General features: G+C 37.0%; 1 protein-coding gene and 1 pseudogene across 1 annotated transcript in view; both read right to left on the reverse strand.

The window, feature by feature from the left end:
* THEMIS (thymocyte selection associated) overlaps positions 1 to 24,515 on the reverse strand; it is a 204,718-nt gene that overhangs the window by 62,625 nt on the left and 117,578 nt on the right. The window lies entirely within an intron of this gene.
* On the reverse strand, positions 24,067 to 24,129 carry LOC136316564 (small nucleolar RNA U3; annotated as a pseudogene).

Raw genomic sequence — 24,515 nt, forward strand, 5'->3', positions numbered from 1 at the left:
GAGATGGGCAGAAAAGCAAGGGAAATGCTTTCAAGTATCCCTTTCCCAACCTGTCGTAGTTCTTTAATTTATGAATTTGAGATTTAAGAGTTTGAGAAAGGCAAGAATCTGCCTGATTTCCATGAATAACTTATAAAGAAGCCTATTAGAGAGGAAAGGTAGAGCATTATTATTTTATTTTAACTACATGTACCAATAAAATTTCTAAGTAATTAAAGAATATTCCATTTATGTTTCTAGGTAATTAGGAATATTTCTGATCCTGAACATGTATTATATAGTGCTTTATAGTTTACAGAGTCCTTTCATATACATTTTCTCATTGGATCATCAAGATCTGTTTTGTGGTTATGACTGGATTAACTAATTAACATGATCCTAAACAAAAGTTAATTTTTTTGCATAATATAATGTTATTATTACAAATAATTTTAAAGCAAAAACAAAAAGAAAAGGCATTTCTCTTAGCTTTGTTACTCTCCCTACCTATTAAGATCCATAAAATTACCTCATATACTTGAAAATCATTGAAATGACATCATTAGAGATGGCTTCTTTTAACTTAAAGCAATTCTCTCTTTATATAGATCTTTACTAGCCAATATGTAAGTACTAAGCACATGTGGCTATTGAATGTTTCAAATATGGTTAGTTGGAATTAAGATCAGTGTAAGTGTAATAAACACACCAGATTTTTTTAAACTTTAAAAAAAAAAGAATGTAAATGGTTTCATTAATAATTTAATCTTGATTACATGTAAAATAATAAAATTAATAATATTTTGTAAACAGATAAAACATATAAAGCAAATTAATGTCATCTGTGATTTTGGGTTTTTTTTATGATTACTAGGAAATATAAAACTGCATATATGACTCACATTTGTAGCTCATATATTACTTATTGGACAGATAATTCTGAGATAAACTATAATAGATAAGTCTTATACATTCTTAAAAGCTGGTTTAATTAGATATAATTAAGGAAGGATAAATGAAAGCAAAAGTATCTATCACCAGTTTAGAAAGACACAGGAAAGTGTAACATAATCTCTACCTTAAAATTGGCTGCTGCCCTGGCCAGTTGGCTCAGCGGTAGAGCGTTGGCCTAGCGTGCTGAGGATCCGGGTTCGATTCCCGGCCAGGGCACATAGGAGAAGCGCCCATTTGCTTCTCCACTCCTCCGCCGCGCCTTCCTCTCTGTCTCTCTCTTCCCCTTCCACAGCCAAGGCTCCATTGGAGCAGAGATGGCCCCGGGCGCTGGGGATGGCTCTGTGGCCTCTGCCCCAGGCACTAGAGTGGCTCTGGTCGCAACATGGCTACACCCAGGAGGGTCGCAACATGGCGACGCCCAGGATGGGCAGAGCATCGCCCCCTGGTGGGCAGAGCGTCGCCCCCTGGTGGGCGTGCCGGGTGGATCCCGGTCGGGCGCATGCGGGAGTCTGTCTGACTGTCTCTCCCTGTTTCCAGCTTCAGAAAAATGCAAAAAAAATAAAAAAAATAAAAAAAAAAAAATTGGCTGGTAGAATCCCTTATAATTGGTTACATATACTAAGAACTGAGTCATACCTGGTATTGTATATTCTTTATATCTTTTAACACTCAAAAGCCCTGTGATGTAGGTGCTAAATGAATACTAAAGCCATTTGCTATATATTTTTCCATGGTCATTTGCCAAAAATTAGTTTGTCTTTCCCTTTTACTTAGCAGAACTCTGCAAACTTGAGGCTTTTCATTTCAGCAGCTTTCCTTTAATTTTGGGGTAGAATCATATTAAATAAATATAAAACATTAAAGAGCTAAAGTGATTATAAAATGTATGTGTGCAGAAAAATCCTGTGATCAATAGGATTAAAATATAAAATAAACTCATTTTTAAGTGTAGACAGAATGAATAGCTTTAGAGAGGGCTTAAATGGGACACTAGTTCACTAATACCTTCCCTTATCTGACCTTGTCTACTTAAGACCTTATTTATTAAAAATAATGCACCTGGTAAGGATCCAGATCAGGCCCCAAGGATGGGTGTTGCTTTCTGGTTTTCCCAAAGGCAATGGAGATCATTGGTAATCACACGGTGACTCAATAATAGCTTGTGTATTGTCTTACTTTTCACATTCTCTCATTTAATTTTTGAGAGTCTGTATTTTCTTATTTCTTACTCAAAAATTTCTAGAAGTCGTTCCAACTCTGCTTTTCCTGAAGAGATTAATATAAATGTTATTTGTTCTTTCATTTCTTCTTCACATGTTAATATAATTAGACCTCTACCCCCAACTACAGCAGAAGTTTATGCTTCACTTTGTTTTGACATCTCCATTTGTACAGGCCACCACCAGGGAAATCTCATCACTGCGCGTTCCAAAGCTTCATGTAAACTACAAGTGTCCCGTTAATCTAATCCTGTTAAAAGAGACCCTTACCATCTCAGGAGATACCCCTGAGATTTCCAAAAATTCTCAAAGTCAAGAATACTATTATATTCACATAATTTCTTTCTTAAAATACAATAAATGCAGATTAAAAAAATTTAAGTGGACTTTTACATTTAGACTTAATGGTTCTACAAACACCAAGCCCAAAATCATATATAAAGCTATTTGAGGGATAAGATTTGCTTCTTTCTTAGGTCTCTGCACTGCCTACCAACATTATCAGTTGGTATTTTCTGGGGAAAAAGTTCACAAAAAGGAACAAAGTTTTCATCATGGCATGAGTGTGACTGTAGAAGATGAGGAAGAAAGAACAATAAAGGCTCAAATTGAGACAGACTGTCAAGTAGGAAAGAATGGATGGGGAAGTCTACACTTCAGCACACTAGCTTCAAAGCATAAGCGAATCATAAATTACAAACGATTAGACCCACTGTTTGCAACATAATGAAGAGATTTTTACTGTCAAATATAAATTACTCAAACAACTTAATCAAAATTGAATTGTATTAGGTGTATTTGGGTGTTAGTTGAACATTACAATAATCCTTGAAAACACTGTAATTATTCTTAAATAAATCCTTACTGATAATCAATCCAGAGCTAGACTTTATTCAGTGGCGAATGTGGCAGCAAATAGATCAAAATTTAGCAACCAAAATTCAAAGGAACTGCTCTCATGACTTGCAATATAAGGTACATATCTGACGTTACTGTTGAATACTCTCTGTCCTTGAGAATTTAACAAACTCTTAGTCATTATCCATTGGGCCCACCATACTGCAGTCTTCTAATGATTGTTTACTTCCCAATGAAGGGCACCAGGAGTTCCCAACATGAATTTCATACATTCTATGTAGCTTTTTTTTTTTTGTCTGTTGGACGCAATAACTAGCACTGTTATTAAATGTAACATAAACTTAGAAGCACTTGGAAATTTTTGTTTTTTAAATATTTCATTTAACGATTCTTTTGGTAAAATAGATGGTTATTAGAAACAGAATTAGCCACTCTTCCATTCTACTTCCAGACAGAAAATAATTCCTTTCCTAAAATACGTTCAGTGGATCCAATATAAAAATTGGTATTTATTAATGGTTTAGAGTAGAATCCTCCCAAGTGTTTATAAATGCCACTTCCCATTTCCTCCTACAATCTCTTTCTCTCAACTATAGCACACACAGGCACACAAACATAATTTTCTCTATTTAGTTCTAAGCTAAGCTATTTAATGATTTTTCCATTCCTACGGTTATAAATTGGTGGAGGATTATGATGCTTCATTCACTTAATTAAAGAAGTGTACTTTCAGAGCAAAATAAATGTTAACTAACATTATTGGCATCCCAGGGATCTGTCTTCCATGGCTTCTAACTAGAACGCCATGCTGTGTTTCTGGATTCGTTAACAACTCCAGGCACATTTCCCTTCGCTTGCCTCTGTCATCCCAGCAAGCTGTTCCTTCTGACTTCAAAGTGTGAATATTTTCGCTTCATCATCAGTTTTGTAGTCTAAAGGGAAAGTGGGCTTACCTAAAAAAGACTGTACTTTCTAGCTAAAACACTACAATAAGGATACTAATTACTACTTTCTTTTAAAATATGTATGGCTCTTCCTCCAAAACGAAAAGGACAAGGAACTTTCTTTTGTGAAAAAAGAAAGGCAATGTGTGAAAAAGATCTTCAAACAGTATTAACTATATATTTTTTTTGTTTGGACATTGAAATTACAGATAATTTTTAGCTGAATTATTAAGATATTCAGACAATACTCAGATCAGAAATTTATCAGTCCCCAAAATATTAAAATGTTTCTAAGTAATATTTCTCACGTTAGTCATCATTTCTACAGTTACCTGCACATAGCTCTATACCTCTATACCGAATGTAAAAGTATCATTCTGTACTCATCATATTGACTTTGCTTTCCTCTAACAGGTCCTAAACCTTTTGGTAGTCTTGGTCTTACCTCTTATGGCACATAAAAAAATCTTTGCTTACGAGAAATGCACCCCCATGTTTATGGCAGCATTGTTCACAATAGCGAAGATCTGGAAACAGCCCAAGTGTCCATCAGTGGACGAGTGGATTAAAAAGCTTTGGTACATATATAGTATGGAATACTACTCAGCCATAAGAAATGATGACATCAGATAATTTACAATAACATGAATGGGCCTTGATAACATTATACGGAGTGAAATAAAAAAATTAGAAAAAACTAAGAACTATATGAATCCATACATAGATGGGACATAAAAAATGAGACTCAGAGACATGGACAAGAATGTGATAGTAATGGGGGGTGGGATGGGGGGGTTGGGAGGGGACGAAGAAGGAGAGAGAAGGGGTGGGGGAGGGGAGAGGCACAAAGAAAACCAAATAGAAGGCGATGGAGGACAATTTGACTTTGGGTGAGGGGTATGCAACATAATCAAATGTCAAAAAAATCTGGAGATGTTTTCTCTGACCATATGTCACTGCATTAAAATTAATTTTAAAAATAAATAAATAAATCTTTGCTTACCACATGGCTAATGCTAAAGAATTTTACCTTTAAACAGCACAACGTTGAGCTCAATCTAAAATGAAAATATTATAGTGTTTCAACAAATCACCAGAAAACAGCGTTCATTTCCAATTCACTTTGCAGATCCTTTTTTATTAAGTCATTCTCTGAAGTTTGGTCAACTTATGACTCAACAGGGAAATGGAAACATTAAATATTTGGGGGAGAATTATTTGATTCTTAAAGTTACACTTCAAATGAAAGGTGTAATATAGAAAGGAACAGACTAAAATAAATCTAACATTTTAATGAATCTTATTAAATTGGGTAAATCATTTGAGTTAGTGTTCCTTGGCTTTCTTCACTTGTTCTAATCAGTAATCAAAGGAGTTGTTTGGAACTTCTATGTTATTTGTATTTATTATGAATAAGTGAAAATAGGTACCAATTTTTGAGAACTTAGGTATTTGGCAATGTTTAAAGTGTTTCTACAATATCTTCTTTGATCTCCCCAGGAACTTACTAGGTAGATATCACCCCCTCATTTTACAAGGGAAGAAAGAGGCACAGAAGTAAAGTGACATGTTCAATGTCACTAAGTCCATCTCTCTGCTTCTGTCATTTAATAGACTACACTCTTCTCCTGTTAGTAAGTATTCTTGCCAACAGATTCTAATTCTTATGATCTTTTCTTACAAAATCAGCAATATCTTTCCATCTAATGTCATTATGATGGTTACATTCCCAGAAGTATTAAACTGTAAGAAGTTCTATTGCATGACTTCTAAGTGAAATCTTTCCATTTAAGTAGCTCACTAAAACGGTAGGGGAGGCTCAGTCTTTAAGAAATTCTTAAAAAAAACTTTTAAAGTTATTTTTTATTAATTTCAAAAAAGAGAGGAAGGGAGATAGAGAAAGAGAGAGAGAGAGAGAGAGAGAGAGAGAGAGAGAATCAATTTGTTGTTCCACCTATTTATGCATTTTTTGATGATTCCTGTTTTTACCCAAACTGGGTGGGGATCAAACCCTCAACTTTGGCATATCAAAACAAAGCTCCAACGACTTGAGCTACCAATCCAGGGCCTTCAAGGAATTCTTATTCTATAAGAAGTAAAACCTGTTTATTAGACCTCTCTTGATTCTGCCAGTTACAATCTATTTACTTAGCTTAAAAATGAAGTTATGCTAAATCAAGTTGATAGGACTGGATAAGTTCCAGAATTCAATGTCTATACACGTATAAATATATGCTGTTCAAACTTAAATACCTAAAGCCTTTAAATTAGTTTTTGCATAATTTTTAGGATAAAAAAATAATTAATAAACTAGAGATAAACTAAAGAATATTTGCTGACAAGAGAATCAACCTCTAGCCTTAAATGCACTTTCTTGGGGAACATGGCAAAAAATGTAGCTTTTTATAATGGTCTTATATAATTAAGCTAACATAGTACCATTGGATTTATCAGAATGTTTTTGGAGTACTGAATTATACAAGAATCACTGTTTCGATTTTTTTTATTTTTGTACTTTTCTGATGTGAGAAGTGAGGAGGCAGAGAGACGGACTCCAGCATGTGCCCGAACAGGATCCACCCAGCAAGCCCATGAGGGGGTGATGCTCTGCCCACCAGAGCTGTTGCTCGGTTGCAACCAAAGCCATTCTAGCACCTGAGGCAGAACCCATGGAGCCATCTTCAGTGCCCAGACCAACTTTGCTCCAATGGAGCCTTGGCTGTGGGAGGGGAAAAGAGAGATAGAGAGAAGGGAGAAGGGGAGGGTGGAAAAGCAGATGGGTGCTTCTCCTGTGTGCCCTGGCCAGGAATCAAACTCAGGACTACCACATGCTGGTCGAACACTCTACCACTGAGCAAGCTGGCCAGGGCCGAGGAGAATCACTGTTTGTGATCATCACATGTACTCCTGATATATGTCTGCATGACTAGTAAGCAAAATTCTAATACTAAAAACTTCCAAAAGAAGTATTATATTTTTAGAACATGTTTGAGCAGCTTTATCCCATTGTCTACCATTAAAATAAAGACACTGTTAAAAGTACTCAGAGATCTCTTAAAAAATACACTATGTATTTTTAAAAAATGATCTTCTTTCCTGTTACTGGTATGCAGCTACAAATAAAAACTTTCACTAAAAGATTTTGAAACATTTTTTAATGACAGCAGGAAGATGATGGATTTTTTCATCACATTCATGGCATCTGGTATTATCTTCCCTGCCAAGATCTATAAATGGCATAAACTGTCACTTAACTTTTTAAAAAGCAACCTAACAACCTAAATGGTTTTTATAAGAAGCCAGAGAAGCTAAATAATAATTAATGTAGCAACAACTGTACAAGACTCCAATGTTAGTGGCTTTACACTTACATGCCAGAGAAAGTTAAGATTAGCTTAAGTTCAAAGAGAAAAAATTACAACTAGCCAATCTATTTTTATTCTATATAAGCTCATGTTTTTATACATAGTAGTTTATATGAATGTCTCAGTTATCTATTCTGCATAACAAATTGCCCCTAAATTTAGTGGTTTAAAACAGCATCATTGTATGATCTCCACCACGTTATGAATCACTTAAGCCCAACTCCATGTGATGTTTTCTGGATCTGCAACGTCCAAGATAGCTTACTACATGCCTGGCACTTTGGTGAAGTTGACAGAGGACACCTCTTCTTGATATGAAGACCATGAAATAAAGAAATAAGCTATATGCCCTCACTTACCCAACATACAATATGGAGAAAGGATCAGGAGGACCCTAATAGACAATTCTACTCGAAAAAATAAAAACAGGTATAAGGAAGAAATGTAGAAGTCAATGGTCTGAAAAAAATCAGACCACCCTGAAAGCACAAGTTGCCATTCCCTTTTGCTCAGAAGGATGGGAGCATGTTGAGTAGGACTCCAATATGCTCCCTGAGGGTTGTTCTTCTTAGCTGCTGGCCTGAAGGTCTGTACCATTGACAATACCTCCTGAGTAATTTTTTTTTTAAAGTCTAAATTTGTAGTTGAATAGTGTTCTCAGCCTGCTTCCTGCTAATAGAAAGTTTGGGAGCTCAAAGCTTTTCTGTTTTGAAAGGCTGTTCCTTTCAGCTTAAGTTGGTATAATTCTTTTTAAAACATATGAATTTGTAAGGTATAAATTATAATCAAATTTATTTGATTATAAAAGAATTTTTTCTTTTATAGATGAAGTTCTTCTTTAAGATCTTTGTCAATGGAGAGATCAAAATGACAACTAGCTTAAATACGTTGTCTGCCAAATGTAAATCCAAAGTATAACCAGTTTTTTTTATCTTTTACGGCAAAACTGCCTATGCCAATGAGTTGCGTGTTAAAATATTTGTGGCAAAAGTGCTTGCATCAAAGATGTTTATTGCAAAATGTTTATAATGAAAAGAGTAGACATGGTATATTTTATCTCCACTACTCCAATTCATCTGTTAATGAACATGTAGATTGTTTTCATATCTTGCCTATCAAGAATAATGCCGTAACAAACATGGGACCTGGATAGCTCTTCTACATCTAGCTTTCAATTATTTTGGATATATACCCAGAAGTGGGATGTCTGGTAGCTCCATTTTTTATTTTTTTTAAACTACCATAGTGGTGGAACAATTTTACAGTCCCACAAGAATGTACAAGGATTCCAATTTCTTCACAACCTCAACACTTATTTAAAAAAAAAATCATTCCAATAGGTGTGTACTGAAATCTTTGTGATTTTGATTAGCATTTCCATGATGATTACTGATGCTCAGCACCTTTTCTTATACATATTGGCCATTTGTATGTCTATTTTGGAGAAATGTCTATTCAAACCCTTTGACTATTTTTTAATCAGGACATTAGTTTTAATATTGAGCTGTAGTAGAGGCTAAAGAAACAATACAGAGGATCAATGAAACCAGGAGCTGGTTCTTTGAAAAGGTAAACAAGATCGATGAACCTTTAACAAGACTCACCAAGAAAAAAAGAGAGAGGACTCAAATAAATAAAATTAGAAACGAGAGTGGAGAAATAACAACTGACACAACAGAAATACAAAATATTGTAAGAAAATACTATGAAGAACTGTACGCCAAAAAACTAGACAACCTAGATGAAATGGACAAATTCCTTGAATCATATAATCTTCCAAAAATCAATCTGGAAGAATCAGAAAACCTAAACAGACCAATTACAACAAATGAGATTGAAACAGCTATCAAAAAACTCCCAAAAAAGAAAAGTCCTGGGCCTGATGGCTTCACAAGTGAATTCTACCAAATATTCAAAGAAGAACTAACTCCTATCCTTCTCAAGCTATTTCAAAAAATTCAAAAGGAAGGAAGACTTCCAAACTCCTTTTATGAGGCAAGCATAATTCTGATTCCAAAACCAGGCAAAGACAACACAAAAAAAGAAAATTATAGGCCAATATCCCTGATGAACTTAGATGCAAAAATCCTCAATAAAATATTAGCAAACTGGATCCAGCAATATATGGAAAAAATCATACACCATGATCAAGTAGGATTTATTCTTGGGAGGCAAGGCTGGTACAATATTCGCAAATCAATCAATGTGATTCATCACATAAACAAAAGAAAGGAGAAAAACCACATGATAATTTCAATAGATGCAGAAAAAGCATTTGATAAAGTCCAGCACCCATTCATGATCAAAACTCTCAGCAAAGTGGGAATACAGGGAACATACCTCAACATGATAAAGGCCATCTATGAAAAACCCACAGCCAACATCATACTCAATGGGCAAAAATTAAAAGCAATCCCCTTAAGATCAGGAACAAGGCAGGGGTGCCCCCTTTCACCACTCTTATTCAACATAGTTCTGGAAGTCCTCGCCACAGCAATCAGACAAGAAAAAGAAATAAAAGGCATCCAAATTGGAAAAGAAGAAGTAAAACTATCATTATTTGCAGATGACATGATATTGTATATAGAAAACCCTAAAGTCTCAGTCAAAAAACTACTAGACTTGATAAAAGAATTTGGCAAGGTGGCAGGATATACAATCAATACTCAGAAATCAGAGGCATTTTTATACACTAATAATGAACTGTCAGAAAGAGAAATCAGGGAATCTATCCCCTTTACCATTGCAACCAAAAAAATAAAGTATCTAGGAATAAATCTAACCAAGGAGATTAAAGACTTGTACTCGGAAAATTATAAAACATTGATAAAAGAAATCAGGGAAGATACAAATAAGTGGAGGCATATACTGTGCTCATGGTTAGGAAGAATAAACATCATTAAAATGTTTATATTACCCAAAGCAATTTATAAATTCAATGCAATACCAATGAAAATACCAATGACTTACTTCAAAGATATAGAACACATATTCCAAAAATTTATATGGAACCAAAAAAGAACACGAATAGCCTCAGCAATCCTGAAAAGGAAGAAAAAAGCGGGAGGTATCACACTTCCAGATATCAAGTTATATTATAAGGCCATTGTACTCAAAACAGCATGGTACTGGTATAAGAACAGGCACATAGATCAATGGAACAGAACAGAGAACTCAGAAATAAACCCACAGCTCTATGGACAACTGATATTTGACAAAGGAGGTAAGACAATACAATGGAGTAAAGACAGCCTCTTCAACAAATGGTGTTGGGAAAACTGGACAGCTACCTGCAAAAAAATGAAACTAGACCACCAACTTACACCACTGACAAAAATAAACTCAAAATGGATAAAAGACTTGAATGTAAGCTGTGAAACCATAAGCATCTTAGAAGAAAACATAGGCAGTAAGCTCTCTGACATCTCTCGCAGCAACATATTTGCTGATTTGTCTCCACAGGCAAGTGAAATAAAAGACAGAATAAACAAATGGGACTTTATCAAACTAAAAAGCTTCTGCACAGCTAAAGACAATAAGAACAGAATAAAAAGACAAACTACACAATGGGAGAATATATTTGACATAGCGTCTGATAAGGGGCTAATAACTAAAATTTATAAAGAACTTGTAAAACTTAATACCAGGAAGACAAACAATCCAATCCAAAAATGGGCAAAAGAAATGAATAGACACTTCTCCAAAGAGGACACACAGATGGCCAATAGGTATATGAAAAAATGTTCAACATCACTAATGATTAGAGAAATGCAAATTAAAACCACAATGAGATATCACCTCACACCAGTCAGAATGGCTCTCATCAATAAAACAACACAGAATAAGTGCTGGCGAGGATGTGGAGAAAAGGGAACCCTCCTGCACTGCTGGTGGGAATGCAGACTGGTGCAGCCACTGTGGAAAACAGTATGGAGATTCCTCAAGAAATTAAAAATCGAACTGCCTTTTGACCCAGCTATACCACTGTTAGGAATATACCCCAAGAACAGCATAGCACTGTTTGAAAAGAAGAAATGCACCCCCATGTTTATGGCAGCATTGTTCACAATAGCAAAGATTTGGAAACAGCCCAAGTGTCCATCAGAGGACGAATGGCTTAAAAAGCTTTGGTATATATATACTATGGAATACTACTCAGCCATAAGAAATGATGACATAGGATCTTTTACAACAACATGGATGGGCCTTGATAACATTATACTGAGTGAAAGAAGTAAATCAGAAAAAAACTAAGAACTATATGTTTCCATACATAGGTGGGACATAAAGATGAGACTCAGAGACATGAACAACAGTGTTGGGGTTACAGGGTGGGGAGAGGAGAGGGAGGGTGTTAGGGGAGGGGAGGGGCACAAAGATCATGGCTTTTCAGCATTTGCCATATTCCCCCCTTAATCTACAGACAGCAAATATTTACGTATGGTGTTTCCACTATAAAGACTGCTGTCTTAGGGACAAATGCTGATAAACTATTTCAGCAGTTCCTCCTTCTTCAAAGACTTATAAGTAAACATAGAGCTCTATGTTTCATAGGACATACTCAAGCTCACTCCATGCTCCCTGGAGCTTTAGCACAAGGGAATGCCCCCCCCCTTTTTTGTGTTTTTTTTTTTTAGTATTTTTTCTTTTATTTATTTATTTTTTGTATATTTCTGAGGATGGGGATGGGGAGGCAGTCAGACAGACTCCTGCATGCGCTTGACTGGGATCCACCTGGCATGCCTACCAGGAGGAATGCTCTGCCCATCTGGGATGTTGCTCTGTTACGACCGGAGCCATTCTAGCAACTGGGGTGGGGGCCATGGGGCCATCCTTAGTGCCCAGGGTGGATTTGCTCCGATGGAGCCTTGGCTGTAGGCGGGAGGAGGGGGGCCGGGAGGAAGGAGAGGGGAGGGAGTGGAGAGGTAGATGGGCGCTTCACCTGTGTGCTCTGGCCAGGAATCGAACCCAGGAATCCTGCACACCAGGCCAATGACTCCAACGGGTCTACCATATCATGCTTTTTAATTTAAAAAAAAAATTACATTTCTTTTGAATGCTGATGAACAGGAGACACCAAATCTTTTTCGCCTGCAAACTACTACCTTCTTTATTAGATCTAGCTAATAACACTGTTCTGTCCTTTTTCCAAATAGCTCCAGATATATGGAAAAGATTTATATAGGCGGATGGGGATCCTCAAACCCCTCAGCGAGATCTTCTGAGAATGGCTCTTAAGATACCTAGAGGCAGAAAAAGCCCAATAGAGATCAGGGGGAACTACCAGCTTTTAGGATACACCCTTAAAGGCTCCAACACCCCAAAGGGGTCTCATAGGATGCCATCTGGGTCCTGCTTCAATAGTGGAAAGGAAGGTCATTGAGCTAAAGCCTGCCAGGCTTACACGCCTCTGCTGTGAGGAAACAGGGACACTGGAAGGTGGGCTTCCCCCTCGCTCCTCTAAGGGAGGGTTCAGTCTCTTCCAGCCCTGCTCCAGCCACCTATGACCTAACCTTGCCCAGAAAGCTGGGGTTTGCCACTGAAGGCTGAAGGTGCCCAGGGCCATTGGCCCCATCTACGACACTGTGGACGAGCCTAGGGTATTTCTTCCAAGAAGCAGGTAAACTGATCTCATTCGCACAAGGGCCACTTAACTATGTCTTGCCTGAATAGTCAGGTTTTTTATTCTTCCCTCAAAGATCTCTGTTGTGGGTGTTGATAGTCCTATTTTCTGCTGCTTGGCTTAATATATAGTGTTTCTTTATCCCTCCTACCTCAATGCCCCACTCACATTTCAGGTTGGGACCTACTCTTAATTTAGAGCTCTCTTTCCTCCTTTTGCCAATTTGTATTATGAATTTACCTTTGCCACCCAGCTTAGTGTATCCCAAGGTTCTCTTTACCAGCCCACAGTCACAGAGCTCCAGGGAAAAGCAACCTGGTCTCAACTCTCCAGGCAGAGGAGAACAGGAGCTCCATATCCACGCATGCTGCAAATGGCTTTTTCCAGTCTACCTGAATCATTACCAGCTAGAAGCAGCAGTCATTGGGACTTGGACATGAGCTGCAAAGTATAGAATGGTGACAACAATTCCAGTGCCATGCAGACTTTTCCTGTGGGGAACTTTCCTGGACTCCTGCTCCCTGTGACAGCTCCTAACAGACTGAACTGTGGTTGGGTTGCATTTTTCAGGGATTTGGCATGGTGATGTGGTCAACTTGGACTTGGGGAACATGTTAAGGACACTACTCATTTATGGATTCTTGCTGTATTCGCCAAGAGTTTGCTTAAAGGCTCTTAATCACTGTAAAAAAAAATAGAGGACTAGATGAAGAAGATGGGGCACATATACACCATGGTATATTATTCAGCTAGGAGAAATGGTGACATTGGATCACTTATAGCAGAATGGTGGAGTCTTGGTAGCATTGTGCGGGGTGAAATAAGCGAATCAGAAAAAAACAGGAACTGCAGGATTCCATACATTGGTGGGACATAAAGGCGAGACTAAGAGGCATGAACAGGAGTGTGGTGGCTATGGGGGGTGGGGGGAGGGAGGGAGGGAGAGGGGGAGGGGGAGGGGTACAGAGAGAACTGGATGGAGGGTGGCGGAGGACGATCTCTCTTCGGGTGATGGGTATGCAACATAACTAAATGACAAGATAACCTGGAAATGTTTTCTTTGAATGTATGTACCCTGATTTATTGATGTCACCCCATTAAAATAAAAATTTATGAGAAAAAAAAAAGAAAAAAATATTGAGCTGTAGTAATTTTTTATATATTCTGGAAATTAACTCTTTATCCAATAAGGTTTGCAAGAATTTTTTTTTTCCTTTTCCTAGGTTGCCTTTTATTCTGTTGATAAATTTCTTTGTGGTAAAGATGCTTTTTAGTTTGATATAGTTGTACTTGACTGTTTTTCTTCTCTTGCCTGTGCCTTTGGTAGCATACCCAAGACATTATTGTCAAGACCAATGTTTCAAAGCTTTTTCTACATGCTTTTTTAAAAGAGTTTTATAGTTTCAAATCTTACATTTAAGTCTTTTTTTTTTTTTTTTTTTTACTTTTTCAAAGCTGGAAACGGGGAGGCAGTCAGACAGACTCCCGCATGCGCCCGACCGGGATCCACCCGGCACGCCCACCAGGGGGCAATGCTCTGCCCATCCGGGGCGTTGCTCTGTCGCGACCAGAGTCACTCTAGCGCCTGGGGCAGAGGCCAAGGAGCCATCCCCAGTGCCCCGGCCATCTTTTTGCTCCAATGGAGCCTTGGCTGTGGGAGGGGAAGAGAGAGACAGAGAGGAAGGAGGGGGTGGTGGAGAAGCAGATGGGTGCTTCTCCTGTGTGCCCTGGCCGAGAATCGAACCCCAGACTCCTGCATGCCAGGCCGACACTCTACCACTGAGCCAACCGGCCAGGGCACATTTAAGTCTTTCATTCATTTTGAGTTAATTTTTTTGTATGGTATAAGAATTAAAATCAGAATCTCAAAGAGTTATATGCACTCTTATATTCATTGCAGTGATATTCACAATGGCCAAGATGTAGAAAAAGATAAATGCCCATTGGCGGATGAATAGATAGATAAAATATGTTATGTACATACAGCCGAATACTATTCAGCTTTGAAAAAGAATAAAATTCTGCTATATGCCAGAGCATGAAAGAACATTGAGGACATGATGCTAAATGAAATAAGCCAGTCACAGTAAGACAAACCTGAATGGCACTATTTATATGAAGTGTCTAGTCAAATTCACAAAATAATAGCTTAGAATGGTGGTTGCCAGTGACTGAAAGGAGAAGAATAATGGGAATCACTAATCAATGGCTATAAAGTTAAGTTAATCAATTAAGTATAATCAGTAAATTCTAGAGATCTGTTGTGCATTGTACCTATATCCAACAATACTATATTTTATATATAGATAAAAGTTTTTTAAAAGGGTAGATCTTTTAGGTGTGCTTATAACAATTAAACAACTTTTAAAAAGTCTCACCCTCAGAACATAGTCACTATTATACCAATTTGTGTAGTTTCTTGGAAAATCCCCCTTTATATGGCTTGTCATTACTTGACCTAACTCCACACACTTTCTATTTACTGGTACATTTATTAAAAACATTCATCTTCCTGAAGCTGTGATTTTAGTTGTTACAAACCAGATATATGGTATCAGGTTATCCCTTCCATATTCTAAATCCCTCAACTTTTCTGTTTCGTTAAAATCTGGCTATCTCCAGCATTCTTGCACATGCACATGTGTGCACCCACACAAACACACACCATACATACCATACCACCTTCTTCCTTTAGCCAGAAAGCAAAGAACTCACATATCTCTAGTCATGGAGATAAAAGACCCGAGATATCCCCAATCCCCTGGGTTTGCCAGTATGACACCCTGCTGCACTTATGTAACCATGTTTTTTTGTATGACATCATCCTTAAACTTGTAAATTTCAAACTCATCACCACCACCAGCAAAATGTTTCACTTATCTGTCTCAACAGTTCTCCAAGTACGCGTGCGTGAAGAACTCCATATTTATACACATTATTTCTGGGAGCTCTTTATTGAATGCATTATAGAAAATAAGAACATACAGAATACCTTGACAATTAATACCATTAAATGAGTGTCATTCCTCATTAGAAAAACACTGATATGACATAAACCTCATGAAGGCAAGATATCAGTATTCAATCTGAAATTTAAAGGGTCTGAGACATCACTCTACTTTAAGATAAGAAGTCAGTCTGCCTCAGTGTCAGGTAGATGATAGGTAGATAGATAGGTAGATGATAGATACATAGATGATAGATAGATAGATAGATAGATAGATAGATAGATAGATAGATAGATAGAAGATAGCCTGACAGGAATCACAAAGTTTCTAGATTAGAACCCAGTTTATTATTCGCAGACCATCTTAGCACTGGTGAGACACTGAAAGGCATCTTTGTTGAAATAATCCTGAATAAATGGTGTTGAGAGAACTGGTTAATTATCTGAGGAGAAATGAATATTTTGCACATACAAAGACTGTACCACAGACTCACAAAATAATGACACTCAGAGCTTGGTTGGCACATCGGTCCACCCTCCCCTTCACAGAGGAATGTTTTTTTTTATTTGGGGATGTAAGTATTAAATATCTATGTAAAAGGGGAAAAAGTAAAATGTTTCTTCAGCATTATTGGCATTTTCATTAAAGAAATAAATGATATTCATAACTATTGCCTTAGTCTGAACCACCATATTGTTTGAGAACACATTTACTGGCAGTAACATAGTACTAAAATATATTTTCAGATTGTAGTATCCTATTTAAAAATAAGGTTTTTTAACATTTTGTCCTTGTATCCTTTTTTGAAAAGACACAAGAAAACTTATCATGCTAGCAGATTTTTCCTACTTATCTCTGAATAGGTAATAAACTTTTATGCCTTATAAATTGTGTTCAGACAAGGTTACTTCACTCAATCCTCATTACCTTCTGCCCACTTGCCTGGAATATAACATAATATTAGAGAAATAAAATTGTTCTTATTTACTTTAATGTAGTAAAATACTTGCAAATATATTTTGAAACCAGAACAAAAATGGCTCTAATTTCTAGATCACACTTTAGAAAAGAAGCTCCGGTATCCTGAGCATTATTAATGTTAATCATTTGGGACATTCTTATAGCTAAAGTAATTCCTTTAAACCATAGTCAGATCATGTCATATCTCTGCTCCTAACTCTTTGATGGCTCCTCATCTCAGTCACAGAAAATAATCAGAGTCCTTGGCAGGGCCTATAATACCCTGCAGGGTCTTCCAGACCGGATAACAATTGTTTTTGTTCACTTCTTTTGTTTTGTTTTACCTATGTATTCTAATCAATTGATGTAGAGTTCGGTAAACAATTGAGTATGGTAGCAGATAGCTTAGAAATAAGTCTTAGAGTCCTTTAACTTTGCATTGAAACTGGATGAACTATGTATATAATCCAAATATTTTCCTCAACTGTTTTGAAAATTTATTCCCTCGTTCAACTTTCAACAAAGTCTTTCTGAGCATTGTTTGAGGCTACTTGTACACTCATTCAAAACATGGTATTCACTGTAACAGATAATCCAGGGGTAACAAAAGAGATAAGACATGTCTGCCAATATTATTAGTAGTTAAAGAAAAAATAGCACAAAAAAGCTAAGGAATTCCAAGTAAACTGTCAAAATCATTTGATTACTTGATCAAAAGTGGAAAATTCTCTATAGAGAGTGAGGGATATACAGAAACAGATTTGTTCTCGCTCAGAGGAAGATAAAACAGAAGTACAGAGATAATTTTATAGCATTAAAAAAAGTTAGTAGCAATGTTAATATACATTCCAGGTGTACTGGCTTAACATAGTCTTTGTGCACGTGGTTAGCACACAGAAATACAAAATCAGTGCAGGTCCAATGAGGAAAATTATATACAACACCTGTCTCTCCAACAGTGTGTCAGTGATATTATTTTTGTATAAAGAGAAAAAATGTGCTTGCTTCTAAACTTATGTTACTGATGTGTCTAGTCATAATATCTCTCATCTAAAGGAAAAAAACTTTATTTCAAATCATAAAATTTGTAAATAAAACAAGAAAAATTTAGCTATCTTTTAGATAAGGCATATTAATTCCCTGTGATATACTATGACTTTTAGACATGTTATTTCTTAGGATTCTGTCCTTACAACAAACCCGTTGTTTTGTTTTGCCTATGGTGAAAACAATAGACAGGGATTCAACGCAAGAAACAACAGAGCAGAAAAGTTGAGAGACATTCATATATCACCTTTCTGGGAGGCATCATTGGACCATATGCAGTGCCTGGGCTTTGCGAGCAGCAGAGCAGGGAGAAAGGCCTACCCTGACACTGGCTGCAAACCTGGGACTTTGGGCAAGCTGCCTTCACTATAAAATAGTGGTGATGACACCCATATCCCAACGTTGTGTTACAAGGTTCAAATGAGACCAAGAACACAAAACTACTATGTATTATTATTATTATAACGTCTAGGAAAGACACAACTTAAATAATTTCTAATATATTTATCAATATCCAATGTTAGGAAAATTTTAGAATCACCTTTCTGATTTGGTTTCTGGCTTTTTCCAAACGCTTCTCATTTTGAATTATTGACTGAAAATCCTATGCTGCCAATCAAATCTGAACTACGGCTTACCTCTGCAGACCACTCTTTTAAAGACTGATTACCTTCTAACCATGATTAGAGATTTAGTTTTCATAATAGGAAGTGAGAGTTACTCAGAGTGGTCTGGCAGGGCTTTACAGAACAGCTTGAATCAGGCTGACGTGTGCTTTTATTAACCATATTTCCTGTTGCTGCACAGACAATGCACAGAAATCAACTTCTGTGAGCAGCGCCAATTATAACTGAACAGGTCCACTTTCCCCCCAGCCTGGTCATGCTGTCAAATGTTTGATTAGAAAGGTCTTCTGCTTTTAGCTAAATGGCGGTAAATTTCTTTCCATTTGCAAAAGCAAGCTATTTCTACCTTTCATTTCATAGCCTCTTAGTACCTTAATTCTGGCCTCTCACAGCCAAACAGAGTCACAAATATAACACCCTTGAGATGGGAAAAACAATATTGTTATGTTTGTTTGAAAACAAATTGAATTAGCTTCAGGAAGAAACAGGCTTCCTCACTGCACAAAATCAGATGCATTGTGTGATGTAACAGAGATCAGGGACAAGTTACACACAAAGAATGGGTCTCAGTGGAGGCAACAAGGGTTGGAGTTGGTAGCCCTGGAAAGGAATCTCAAGAAGGGTGACAAATACAGGGGAACTTTAAGATGAAACAAAAAAAAAAAGGGTGAATGGGGATACTGGCTTGTGCTTGTGCATATTAAATAGAGTGACACATTCACCACATATCAGGTTTTGGTAGTGCAGGACTAAAATAGAAATGGGTGATTTGGAAAAGAGGTGTTCTTGGAACAAAACCCTCCCAGAGAGGTAAGAAAAGGAAAATTTCCTACTTGATCTAAAGGATTAAGAACACAAAACAGGCTCCATCGAATCAAGCATTACAGACAAGGAACATTCTTTGAGTGCCAAAGGCGAAGAAACTTACAGGCAATGCCCCCAGGAAGACCACATCTCCTCCAGATACATACTATGCGCTCATTTATGGATACCTCCCTCTCCTTCTCTTTAAAATTATTCAGCTACAGCAAAGCAACCAACTGCTATTTTAAGGGACTGAAACGAAGATCTTCAGTTACTTTTGACTCTTTACTGAACTATGTATAGCTACAGAATCACAGGTTGGTAAAATATTTAGGCTCAATGAAAAGTACTGATTATTTACTTTAACCTTTTTCTATAGTCAAGGATGCTAAGATTACCCCAAATAACATGGCAAATTAATAACAAGAATCATATTTTCTCTCTCTTTCTCTCTCTCTCTCTCTTTCTCTTTCTTTCCTGATTTTTTCTTTCATCCCTCCACCTTTTCCTCCCTCTCTCTCGTCTTTTCTTTCTTTGGAGAGGAAGAGGGAGAGAAAGAGAAGCATCACCTGGTTGTTCCACTTAGTTGAGCATCCACTGATTGCTTCTATTATGTGCCCTAACAGGCTTGAACCAAGACATCAGGGTGGAGCTGGCAACCCTGGATGGAACTGGTGACCTCAGCACTCCAGGATAATGCTCCATCTACTGCACCACTGGCCAGGGCAAGAATCAAAGTTTTTTAATTTTCAGATAGTAATGAAAAGATATATATCAATATTAAAATATAAGATAAGCAAGGGAAATGAAAAAAATCAAGTAAACTGAAAAACTGCTTCCAGAAACTACTTCCAAAACAGATAGGAAAAGAATAGTTTAGTAAATATATGACACTGGAAAGATGTATTAACCATTTGTTTTAAAAAACCTTTTTCCCATACAATATACCATATAAATTCCCTATGAATTAAGGTATTAAATAATAAAATACAAAATTATTTAAAATAATTATAAGTTAATCTGATTTTAAAGTTAGTCAGGTTGTCTAAGCTTAAAACTAGACAACTAAATAAGTAAATATTTGAATGTAATAAGTAATAACAATTATTATTAAAAATAAGCAACCAATAAATATGAGCTATTTCTTTTTTTTTTTTTTTTTTTGTATATTTATGAATCTGGAAACAGGGAGGTGGTCAGACAGACTCTCGCATACGCCCGACCAGGATCCACCCAGCACACCCACCAGGGGACGATGTTCTGCCCCTCTGGGGCATCGCTCTGTTGCATCCAAAGCCATTCTAGTGCCTGAGGCAGAGGCCATGGAGCCATCCCCAGCGCCCGGGCCAACTTTGCTCCAATGGAGCCTTGGCTGCGGGAGGGGAAGAGAGAGACAGAGAGGAAGGAGAGGGGGAGGGGTGGAGAAGCAGATGGGTGCTTCTTCTGTGTGTCCTGGCTGGGAATTGAACCCGGGACTCCTGCACGCCAGGCCGATGCTCTACTACTGAGCCAACCGGCCAGGGCCCATGAGCTATTTCTAGATACAATGATTTTGTGAGATAAAAACACTTGGAAAGGATTAAGAAACAAGGCATTAGAGTTAAGAAGTTTCATTTCTTATTTCTAGCTATTCTCACCAGACCCTCAACACTTCATTTTTAACCACAAGTGGATAATTCCTACTTCCTTAAAAAGTAAAAAAAAGAACAAATTGAATTGATAGTTTCAAACACTAAAGACCAAACTAATCTGCCATAGTTGTAACATCTGTATTGAGATGATACACAAACACAAAGAGTGAAAAGCAGGTATAAAGAGGGCAGGAGGAAACTTTGGAGGTGAAAGATAAATTTATGGCTTAGGCTGTGTTGAAGGTCTCATGGGTGTATAGGTCTCATGGGTGTATACTTATCACTAAACTCGTCTAGTTATATACATTAGGCTCTGGCCAGTTTGCTCATTGGATAAAGTGTCAGCCCAGCATAGGTATGTCCTGGTCAGAGCACACAAGAGAAGCAACCATCTGCTTCTTTTCCCCTCCCTCTCCTCTTTCTCTCCCTCTTACGTCCTACAGCCAACGGCTCCATTGGTTCGAGCGTTGACCCTGAGTACTGAGGATGGCCCAGTTGGTCCCAGCACATCATTCTCAAGTGCTAAAATAGCTGGGCCAATTAGAGTATTGGCCCAGACAGGGGCCACCAGGTGGATCCCGGTTGGGACACATGTGGGAGTCTGTCTCACTATCTCCCTCCCCTCCTCTTACTTAAAAAAAAGTTATATATATTAATAGGTATAGTTTTATATGTCAAAAATATAAAATTTAAAAAAAAAAGAAAATTCAGAAAAAACGGAAGAGGAAGAAAGCCAAGGAGATTACAGAGAAAATATACAGCTCACATAATTTTTGGAAATAATAAAGGAGAATATCAAAAACAATGTGAAGTTGAGGGCTTATTTGATTTTATTTGGACAATAAAAAACTTGACATTCAAAAGGATGGCTGGAGATAAATGCATTGCATATATCAATATATATACTCACATACAGAAATATGCATACATGGGTATATACATATAAAAATACCTACATGCACACACATATTTGTGAGCAAGTAATTGAGCAAGTTGACATGATAGGATATAAGTGGAAACTAACTTTATTCATGTTCTTTTATACCCCTTCAAATTTCTGTGGACTAGTAGTCGTTCTAACTCTGCAAAACGTCTTGGGGAAATTTAATAGCTTTTGGTGAACAAATAGTCCATTAAAAATCCATATTTTTATAATAGACATTTAATTCTGGGACATTTTAGTATAATAACCAAAGCTCAAAAAACTTCCCTAATTTAAGACTTCTCCCTGTCACAAGTTAAACCCTCCCAAAGCTTCTAAATCTATTACATAGAAAACATGGTTAAATTTTTAATTATTAGCTCTCTCCATCTCCTTCCTTATTCACTAAGTCCCCCTCCTCTTTTTTTACTTCTCCATCACAGGGTCTAGGGAGGAAAAAGAATAAAGAAAAAGAATACACACTCTTGGGTGGCTGATATTTCTGTGATTTGGATGGGCAGACATTAAAAGCTGACCCATTCATTCATGGAATATTTCTGAAGAATACATGGAAATCATCCCAATTGGAAATGACACTGTAATTTACTTGCCTAAGGCTAGTCACAACTATCACCTTCAGTTCCTGGACACCAGGAAGTACATTTAATGGTAACAGTTCCTTCACACCATGTCTCTGGAGAAACCATACATTTACTCTGCCATTGATAGAAGTACAGTTTACTCTCAACTTCACTTAACACAGGAGTGGGGAAAGCACAGTCCTAGTCTCTTACCTTTACACTTTGTAGACATGGGGCAAATGCCAATTTCTATATTCCTCAACCTTCCATGGCCCAATGTCAAAGCCCCCAAATGGATCATTTGATGGCCATCACATAACCTATGTAAGGGAGAAAAACCCAACTTTCTTTACCCATAGTGTTGGGGATAAGAAATTCACAGGATATGATTAACTCTCTGCAAAAGTATCTTCTTTCCTCACTTTGCTAACTTCTTAATCTTTACTGTGTTGTTGTTTTTTTCTTGACCTGAGGTGAGAATTTCCTACAGTTAAAAAATATTTGCTCCTGGCTTCCAAGTTGCAAGATTGGCTAATGCTGCTGGCACTACTGTAGGACTTTCATCTTCCAAGTCCTACATAGATTGTCTAGTAACTCACTTTAAAATGTGGAGGTTCAAGCCCTTTTCCCAGCTGCCCCTAAGGTATCTATCTGGTCCTTCGGAGAAAGTGCAGGTCATGTTGTACTGAGGCCCTCACTTCATCCAACAACTAGCAACACTCCCAGCAGCGCTGGCCCAGAACTGGCCTACACCATGGCCTCTGTCTGGTCTTGGAGCTACTCAGCCCTCATGACGATGAGGTGACAGTTTCAGAGGATAAAACCAATGCCTTCATTAAGCAGCTGCAGTAATGTTGAATCATTCTGACCAGGCAGGCCTGTTTGCAAAAGCTCTGGCTAATGTCAACATTGGGAGCCTCATCTGCAGAGTAGGGGCTGGTGGACCTTCCCCAGCAGCTAGTGCGGCACCAGCAGAGGTCCTGCCCCTCCACCACTGCTGCCCGAGCCAAGGAGAAGAAAGTGGAAGCAAAGAAACAAAAATCTGAGGAGTCTGATGATGACATGGACTTTAGTCTTTTTGACTAAACCCTCTTTTGCAACATTCAATTAAAAGCTAAACTGCTAAAAATTAAAAAAAAATTAAATGTGGAGGTTCACAAGTCAAATGTAATGATCTGTGAGACTAAACATATATGTAAATATATATGTTCATCTTTACCACACATACAGATAAACATAAAATCACACATGTATTTGGGCCTGAGTTATATGTTAATGAATAATAGAAATATATTTATACAATAAGATATGTGATAAGATTACTGGTGATTTTATTTTATTCTTTTGGGTTTTTTTTCTATTACTTTTTTAAAGATTTTATTTATTGATTTAAGAGAGGATAGAGAGACAGAGAAAGGTGGAAAGAAGAGCAGAAATTATCTATTTTAAGTGGTTGATTTTCAAATGTGCCTTGACTGGGCAAGCCCGGGGTTTTGAACCCCTGACCTCAGCATTCCAGGTCAATGCTTTATTCATTGTGTCATCAGGGGGCAGGCGTTTTTTTCTATTTCTTAAAATGGCATGCCTTATAAAACATTTAAAAATATATATTTATATATAAAGACATAATAACAAACTATAGAAATGATCCCTGAAAGTATAGTCTTTATAAAGACATAATAATGAATCTTATTTTAAAAGTGTGCTTTTAGTTCAAAAATAAAATAAAAGATCACTGAAAAATAATTAATAACCCTGTAACAGACTGTTATGTAAAGAAATACATTTTGTGATAAAGCATGAAAAAAATGAAAAAGAATTAATAAATGATATTAAACTATTTTAGAATCATAATAAAATTCAGATGAATTCAGTAATATATACTACATATATATAATATATACATATATATAATATGTATACTCACATACATCGCATATACCTATACATATATCTATTTATGTATATTAATGTGTATGTATACTATATATAGATATATAAATTCAAATTTGAAACACTTAGAACTGATGAAGATGTATTGAATTACTGGATG

This window comes from Saccopteryx bilineata, chromosome 12, assembly GCF_036850765.1.
Source record: "Saccopteryx bilineata isolate mSacBil1 chromosome 12, mSacBil1_pri_phased_curated, whole genome shotgun sequence".
Taxonomy (NCBI): domain Eukaryota; kingdom Metazoa; phylum Chordata; class Mammalia; order Chiroptera; family Emballonuridae; genus Saccopteryx; species Saccopteryx bilineata.